Source organism: Bos indicus, chromosome 5 (assembly GCF_029378745.1).
Source record: "Bos indicus isolate NIAB-ARS_2022 breed Sahiwal x Tharparkar chromosome 5, NIAB-ARS_B.indTharparkar_mat_pri_1.0, whole genome shotgun sequence".
In the NCBI taxonomy this organism is placed as follows: domain Eukaryota; kingdom Metazoa; phylum Chordata; class Mammalia; order Artiodactyla; family Bovidae; genus Bos; species Bos indicus.
In genome coordinates this window covers 62138634-62148286 of record NC_091764.1, presented here as the reverse complement: position 1 = coordinate 62148286, position 9653 = coordinate 62138634, and positions in this window count along the sequence as shown.

Sequence of the window (9653 nt, the reverse complement as noted above, 5' to 3'; positions counted from 1 at the left end):
CAGTGCTGTCTCTCTGTACCTAGTGAGTACTTTGTGAAACAAGTACTGTGGGCCTGGTTCGTAGTGTTGTAATAACAGGCGGTCCTGTATCTAGCAGGGCCCCACTCTGGATCTCCTGTGGCTACGTCCCTACTGTTGGGACCAAGAGTCCAAGGTTTTATTATCTCAGTACATGGTTGTGAACATGACATGATAGGTAAATACGATTCTACTTGGACTTCTCTCTTCTCTGCACCTATCAAACTACATTTTTCATATCCATGTCCCTGGAATTTCCTATCTCAATGGCCTTGAATCCAATTCCAGAATCTGCATGGGTCTCTGCCAAAGGAAGACTATGATGCCAGAGTTTGATATCCTTAGGCCTGCAGGATGGCCAAGGGGGAGCTGTTTGCAGGGGAGTGGGGAGAGGAGGGTAGAACTGCAGTTTGGAAATGTGAACCAGGAGGCACATGTACTATGAGTACATGATGGCTTATAGTGCAGGATGGAACTGGGTTGGGAAGAGAAAGTGAGTGAAGCTGGGCGAGGATGTTCCCTGGGCTGCCATGTTCAGGTGCAGCACAGGAGTTCTAAATTTGAACCTGGCCTTCAATTTTCCAGAAAGGTAGGACTACAGGACAAGGCATATGTTTGAAAATAGATAGAATGTACTTTATTTCATCTGTGTTAGCTTCACTTATAACTGTTATTCATTTGTATTCATGCTCAGTTCTGCACATTTTAAGGGCAGGTGATGCCAATGAATTCAACTTGCAAAATAATGTTGGGGTTAAAAGGTGATGTCAATTCCTATATTTTATTTACTTATTTAACCTTCCTGTGGACAGATGCATTTGAATGTAATAAGTGATAAAAAAAAAAAAAAGAATGTGAATTATGGAGTAGTTTGAAAAACAAAACAATTTTAATCATATAATTCTCCAAACTGATCAATTAAGTATTGCTAAGTTGAAGTCCTATGAGCCTCCTTTAGTAAAATGGTAATTAGCTCATTAATGTCTCTGAATGAAATGAAATAAAAGAGTTCTAAAAGCACTCAAAAATAATATTTTCTAAATGAGCCTTCATATTTTGCCCATTTTCTTTACACAGCTAATTTACTTAGGTCATTTAGTTCTCTAAAGTCAGGTGAACTTCTGCCTACTTTAAGTAAGAATGATGACCATTTCTAAAATGTGCAGGCCCCACCTGGTAAGGGTTTGTGGAATTGATTCATGTTTGTGAACATGACAGGGCAGGTAAGATTCCAGACCCAAAGTCAAGGTCCAATCTCTCCTTTGAGCTCTCACTGGGAGTGAACAATCATTAAGATAATGATCATTACACTTTATAGAAACATTTTATTGTTCTTTTTCAAATGATTAAAAAAATCCCACTATAAGCAGGAAGAAATTAGATTCAGAGGGAAAACAAGAACTTTATAGGCCATCTGCTCAGACTTTCAGATTTAAATTTTATACATAAGAGCACATTAGCTGTGGGGAAAAATGTGATCACATTTTGTAGCTGTCTGAGCAATGAAGAAATTTCCCTCGTTGGGTTTTTTGCATGGAAATAAAAGGAGCCGTTTTGCTGAAGAAAATGAAATGGCTTCGGTATGGGGGAAATTTGCTGTTCACCATTTTATATTTATGGAGTGCTGAACTTACACCGTTCTTTATAAAATATGAAGAAATGGTCCATGCCTCCAGGGTTCATGGGGGACATTAGACAAACAGTATTTGAGAGCACCTCACAAAGAGAAAACTGAGACCTTGACAGCTTGTTAGTGGCGACGAGTAACAGGATGGATGGGGTGGATTCACAGGGGACAAAGGGCCCACTTGTGGGTAGGAGAACACAGATGCATGAGCGAGAGGAGGCTGTTCTTTTGTACCCCTTCTCCAGAAGCCAGCCCCCTAACTTAAAGCCTGGTCCTGGTGGCTGTGCCTTTAGGAATCCGCTTTTTCACCTGGTGGTGGAGAATGGTAGGATGTGGCTGACAGCATGAGAGTCAAGGATCACACTGAGCTGGGGAGGATGGGTGACAGCCACGCAGCTCACATCAGCTCCTGCCTCCTGCGAGCCACAGCTGGCGGCTTTCCTAGGAATGGTCAGGACAGCAATTGATTAGGTCAGGCTGCTCCTCCTGCTGCCTCTAACCTACCTGTCTGACGCTCCGTGACAGGGGCAAGAGAGGTTGTAGCAAACACCAGGACAATTAGTGTGCACCGTTGCTTTTTCTAACTGCCTGCCTCCGTTCCTAGGCTGTAATCATCAGAGAAATCTCCATCTTCATTTGCTCGAATGAAGCCAGGCAAACAAATCCAGCCTCTTTCCCCCACTTTGTTTTGCTGTGAAAAGATGAAGGAGGCTCAATGAATGCTTAAAGTGATGGAATGAATGCTGACCCCAGCAGCTAACACTCTTTTACAGTCAGCTGTAAGAGCTGGTACCTTAAAGCAACTAGTTTAAAGAGGTATATGAACCATTTTTAAAAAAAATACTAATTAAGGAAAACCAGTTAAAAGGAAAACTGTGAACTGAGAGTCATGAAAAAACAAATTAAATTCATTTGAGTTGGTGCTATTTTAGAAAAGCTTAGATTAATCTGATGGTAACTGAATGAAAGGAGCACAGAACTCAATAGGAATGATAGCACTGAAAATCAAATTTCATTCAGCTATAAATCTTAAAAGTAAAATAACATAGCAGTTCAGGGTGAGCCTTGGTAGTCAGAGCACCTATGTTTGAATTTTAGGTCTCCTATTTTTTAACTATGTGACCCTAAATAAGTTAATAACCCTCTCTGTGTTTCCATTTCCTCATCAGATAGTATTAGAGAGCATTAAATGATCACTGCTATGTGACTGGAAAAGGAAATGGCAACCCACTCCAGTGTTCTTGCCTGGAGAATCCCAGGGATGGGGGAGCCTTGGTGGGCTGAGGTCTATGGGGTCGCACAGAGTCGGACACGACTGAAGCGACTTAGCAGCAGTAGCAGCAGCAGCTATGTGACTGCAGCCATGAAATTAAAAGACACTTGCACCTTAGAAGAAAAGCTATGAAAAATCTAGACAGCATATAAAAAAGCAGAGACATTACTTTACCAACAAAGGTCTGTATAGTCAAAGCTATATTTTTTCCAGTAGTCATGTATGGATGTGAGAGTTGGACCATAAAGAAAGCTGAGCACTGAAAAACTAATGCTTTTGAACTGTGGTGTTGAAGACTCTTGAGAGTCTCTTGAACAGCAAGGAGATCAAACCAGTCAATCGTAAAGGAAATCAGTCCTGAATATTCATTGGAAGGACTGATGCCGAAGCCCCAATACTTCAGCCACCTGATTTGAGAACTGACTCATTGGAAAAGCTGCTGATGGTGGGAAAGATTGAAGGTAGGAGGAGAAGGGGATGACAGAGGATGAGATGATTGGATGTCATCACCGACTTGATGGACTTGAGTCTGAGCAAGCTCCAGGAGTTGGTGAAGGACAGGGAAGCCTGGCGTGCTGCAGTTCATGGGGTCACAGAATCAGACACGATTGGGTGACTGAACTGAACTGAACTGAACTGAAATGAGATAATACATAAAAAGTACTTAGTGGAGTACCTGAGATATTTTGCAAGTGCTCAAAGAAATATTAGAAATATTAATCCGATGATTTTAAAAACTATGCTTTAATAACTCCTTCTAGTCTTCACTCTCCCGTCCATATACTATAAAACTGATTTATTAGAGCACCCATATCTGAAGACCTATATTGAGCTTTCCATCAAGACTTCCAGATTTACTAATAAAACACAGAACAGCAAGTTAATCTTTTTCTCTTTATAAAAAAAATTGAGTGAAAGATAGTTTAAATTTTATAGTGCTTTATAACGTCCAGAAGTTTTACACACATTATTTCATATAACCCCATAATGACCCCTTTTCCCCTGTATGCCTGTATTGCCCTCCCCCCACTGCCCTGTCCCTGCTAGCAACCACCAGACTGTCCTCTGTATCCGTGAGTTTGCTTCTTTTTTATATATATTCACTAGTTGTCTTTTTCAGATTCCACATGATATCATATAATATTTTTATTGTCTTTCTAGGTCTGCCTTATTTCACTTAGCATAATGCCCTCCAAATCCATACTTTTTGCTGCAAATGACAAAATATTGTTCTTTTTATGGCCAAGTAGTATTCCATTGTATATATGTGTGTGTATGTATATTTATATACACATATATATATAATGCATCTTCTTAATCCATTCTTGTTGATGGACATTTAGATTGCTTGTATACCTTGAAAGCTATAAATAATGCTACTATGAACATTGGGGGTGCAAAAAATAGAACATTCAGTTAAATTTAAGTTTCAGATAAATGATGAATAATTATTTAGAATAAGTATGTCATTGATATTTTATCTGGCAATCTTCCTTAAGGGTTTTTTGTTTTGTTTTTTTAATATAATGTTGCTGTTAAACCATTGTTTATCTTCTATACTTCATTTTAGAAGCTAAGCTCAAAAATGTATATTTATCTCAATTAAATTTCATTTCATAAATTTCAACTTCTTTTTCTGACTTGTCAGAAGTTTTAAATTCTTGATTTTATGAAGTCATTGTATTCACTCTGCTTCTTAACCCTGAATCTCTAGTTTGGTATTTTGGCCAGATAGGGAAGGTCCATGAAAGGAAAAGTAAAGTGCAAGATGGAGTGTAGGAAGAATGGTGGTGGCAGAGAGAAAGCCAGTTAGAAAGAATAACTCAGGATAGAAGTAGTTTTAAGGAAATTGGATAAAGAGGAAGAAACATACATTGAAAGGAAAGTTATCAGTAGTCAGAGTTCTTCATTTCATAAAACTGTTCAATTTAAGCAAAAAATAAAATAAAGATCAATTATATGAAGAGATAGAAGGCACACAGACTCTACCAGAAATTTGGATAATGGGCAGGAATCAAGAGCTGGGTAACAGGAACCAGAGCAAAGTCTGTGAAATAGAAACAGTCTGGACTCAAGGCCACTTGGGCTACTACTGGGCCAGTGAGGATGTCCACCTTGGGTCAGAGGTGAGCTCTGGCTAAGAGTATCCCACTGGCCGAGCTTAAACCCATCCTCTGGCAGCATTGCGGTGAGGGGATCTTTGGTCAAACCCTTCGGTCTCCATCAAGGAATGCTCAACATAGTTAGGAAGGGGCTTCTATTTCAGACTTCTATTTCTATTTCAAAATCACTCAAATCAAATCAGTCAATCAGCCATTCAGTAAGAAAGAAAACAAACCAATATCCCCAATGGAAAGGTTAAAAGGATAGAGTCATTTACAGATGACTCACTCTATGCTGCCTCCAGCCCAGGCCTCTTATCCATGCTGTTAATCAGTATAGTCATTGCCTACTCAGTGTCTCTAATAGTATGTGTGAGTCAAAGCAATACCAATAAAATTTCTCCAAAATCTAGCTCATGCTCTGCACCCACTCTACATCCAGCCTGTGTCTTCTCTGAGAGTAGCCCCTCTCTGTGAACATCACACCTTCCTAATATAGTATCATTCTTGACACTTCCCACTCTTCAGTCCTTTATACTAAATTTACCTCCAAGTTCTGCTGAATTTACTCATTAATCTCACTTGAATCTCTTTACTTCTCTTCATCACCTCCACCACCCTAGTCCATCCTAATCCTATCCCTTGCCTTTACTATTATTAACCACCGCATAACTTATATCTCTGGATCTATTCTGCCACTCCTGCAAACTGTTCCACACCCTGCAGCCAGAGCAATCTTTCCAAAATGCAAATTTGAACATGACACCCTATCCCCACATCTCTCAGCATGAAATATTTCAATGGCTTTCCATTATGCTTAGAAAAAGATCAAGATCTTTAGTCTACAAGGTTTTAAATGATCTGAACCCCAGGTATTTCTCTCCAAACTCTGTACCCTGGGTTTGGGGAGAGGTTGTGGGGCTGATGGTGGTGTATTACGTGGGGGGCTGGTCTCCAGTAGCGGTTTCTACAGCAACAGTGTCTCTTGGCTAAGATTCAACCTCTAAGCTTAGAATTAATTCCAGCCTTTACTGAACACCTATGGTGTGTTATAGTCTTGATTCTTGTACACACGTTTACTTAATTAGAAGCAAGTGTCTTGGCCAGAGGATGGCTCATATTTCTCTCCAGTTCACTCTGTGGTGTTTTAATTGGCTGCTTGGAAACATTCTGACAACTAGAGGACTTCACTGCTTTCTTTGCCCCTTGAAAGGTGCTCAAATACTAGTAGTCAGGAACCATCCTCTGGGCTCTGAAGGGTTCTGGAGTGTGTGACCCCTGTGAGCATTTTGAATATTTTGTTGAAAATATTTTTATTATCACTGCATAGTTTTACACTGAAAACAGTAAAAAATAAAAGCCAAGAGTCCCTTCTATTGGCATTCCTAATTTGTAGATGAAACTGGCAACTTGGAACTCTGGGTCCCTCAGCAAGGCATGGTTCCTCTTCTGGTTCCCTTCTGCCCTTGCGGAAGAATGTTTAGGGTTGCAGAGAACTTCGTGTTACCAGAACGACTACATCCAAATTCCCAACATTTATATCCTTAGCATCACAAGCTGCTTGAGACTGTCATAATCAATTCTATCATAACCTTTATCCAAAAGGGAGTGATAAATCCTGGTTTGCCTAGTATGACACCCTCTTTCACTCCTCACAATGTCCCAGTGCATGGTCACTTATTCATCCATGTTTACACCAGGTTTTCTAAAAAACTTAATATTCTCAGGCTACCACCTTCCCCATGGATTTTATTCCTCACATGTATCTGTATCTGACCACATTGCCCATTCTTTCTCAGTTTCCCAAATCAGTCCTAAGAGTTATCTGAAGCTCACAATCTCCCTTGAATCTAAAAAGCTTTTCCTGAATGTTCTCTACAGTCTCCTTTTAATTGCAATCTGATTTCTCTGAGGATAGATTCTGCTTCTTGTTTGTGTCCAAAGATAGAGGTGGTGATGGTGGCTGACCGTGCCTCACTCTTACCACCTGGGCCATCTCTTCTGGACCTTCAATGGGTCTTACTTATGACAGTGTTTAGTAATTTGTTGGTAAGTAACTTTCTCTGAGTCAGTGCAACTAGTCCTAATACCACACCTTGGCTAATCCCAGTTCTATGGTTGATCATTGGATAACCTAGAGCAAGACACGGGGTTCCAGCTTCTGCAAAGTGGGGATATGACACCTGTGTACAGCATTCCTAAAAGAATTCCCTGAGCTCCAGCCCAGTGCTTGATGTACACTACTCAACTGGGGGTCCGACTGTACACTAAGCCATCTCAGCAGCTGCTTAACACAATAGCTGTAAGAGGTAAAATAACATTAGAATTCTCCTTTCATAGGGAAAGAGAGAGAACCCACTTAAATAACATTCTCATGTTCACAGAGTCAGGCGAGAGTAGGAACTGCTTTCAAACTCAAGCAGATGAACAGCATGGCCTGTGCTCTAATAATAGTAATGCTGATAATAATAATGACAACAACAACAATAATGTGCAGAGTGTGCATTTAATAGGCATTGATGTTGTCTTTGATGATGGTGATGTTACTGTATTACCCTTCTCATGTGGCTCCATTCTCAACTTTCCACCTTTCTTGGGGCCTGTATCTTTTCCAGATCATGCTCTTTTGTTTTCATTCAACAGGCATTTCTTGAAAACTGACTCTATGCCACACAGTGTCTCAACTAAGAAAAGTAAACCAGACAGACACGGTTCCTGAATTTCTGAAATAGTTCATTGGGGAAGATGTCCATGGAACAAAAAGTGTTAGATGATGAATTAATTACAAGTATGAAAAAGCAGAAATCAAGAGAGCTGGGAAAGCTGATCCCTGGGGCTCTGATCTTGGTGGGGGTGAAGGGGACAGGAAGCGCTCTTAGGTCAGAAGAGTTCCCCTCCTCTTTCCTGTAAGCTAGCGGGGGGTGGGGGGGGGGGTGGCGGGAGGGGAGGGCTGGATGCAGGTGTTTTTCTTAGGAGATTCAGAACAGGCTATTTGAGCTTTTTTATGTTAAATTTGTTATTTATAAAAGAACAAAACAACTCATGGGTTTTAGAAATTATATGACAGGCCATTAGGAAAACTGAATGAAAATATGATAAAGTCTCTTAGTAGTTTTCTGTAAAGGAGTTTCCTTCTGCCTCAAAAACACTATCCTCCATCTATTCCCATGAAATTTCATCCAGTCTCCTCTATTGTTGCCCTGTCCTGACAGATTTGGGTTTGGGATAAACACTCCATGTTCATCTATTAGGACCTTTGCCTCTAGCTGTTCCTAAATTCTAATTTGTCCTTCAACACAGAAGCTTTATATTCTTGAGAGCTTTCTACAAACATACAACTATGCCAGTTTATCCTTCTAGATCTGTTTTAAATATTTACATTGCCTTAAAATGTTGAAATACTTAACTTGGGGATCAGTTGCTTTCCCATAAAATGTTGTAACTGTGTATTATATTTCCAACTAAAAATATAGAGGAGGATTTGTAAAATATTTAGGTTGAAGAAACCATAGCACAAACCTAATTTATAAAATGTTATAAATAATAATGAAGCAGTTTTCTCATTAGAAGCTGTTTCCTCAAATAAAGGCATACAAAGTAGTTTATTTCTGTAGTCCTTTTGAAAAAAAAAAATCAGTTCATCAGCATATCTGAAATCCATACACTGAACTGGCAGAAAATCAAAATATTAATTTATGTGGGAGAGGAAAACCCCTAAAGATTTTCATTTAAATATCTATATCTTGGACTCATTTTAGGTTCTGATTTAAAATCAGGGGTTCAATATTTCACGGCCGATTATAAGGCAGAATCCAGAGAATTAGATGAGACATTTTCTGACTCGTATTATCTCCTTGATGAACCAAAACCTTACTTTCAGATTCATTTTCCGTATGATTTCCCTGTTGGATACGTCCTGGATGCTGCGGTGAGAAGCCAGCAGGAAAACCCCAGGGAAGAGGTCAGAAACGATGCTATCAGAGACAGAAATGTCAAGGGACAAGGACTGAAAATTGGAAACAATGAGAGAGGGAGAGGGAGGGAGGGAGAGAGGGAGAGGAAAAAAAGAGGGCGCGAGACTGAGAGAGGATTTGTATGCAAGGGAGCACCATGTAAGAAATAATACATGGAGTACTGCCACCAACATGATCGTTTTGGTTCCTCTTATTTAAACCCTCTTTAAGCCTTCACTTGTAATTAATAAGAACTGCTATTTAAAAAAATTTCAGAAGGACTTCTGTTTAGTGTTGAAATATAAAAGAAAAAATATTGGCCTTTCATCATCTCCAAAAAGAAAAAGAAAAAAAAAAATCCCACACGATTTATGTACATACTTTGGAATCAAAGCCCCTTTTATGTCTCTTGGTGCTGATCATAAACAGAAGCCAAATCTGATCGCCCCAAATAATAAAACAGTGGAGAAAAAGATAATGCACCCTTACCATTTAAACACTTGGACCTCATCATTAAAAGTGGTCCAAGTAAGGGCTATGAAATTAATCCTAAGAATGTAGGACACTGAAATTTGTATAGTAGGGGCTGGTTTTCAGTATAGAAGCAACTACTGAGCCATCAGTAATAGTACACTTTTTATGGTTGTTTTCTCAAAAGAGGTGCTGGCCTATAGAGCTAC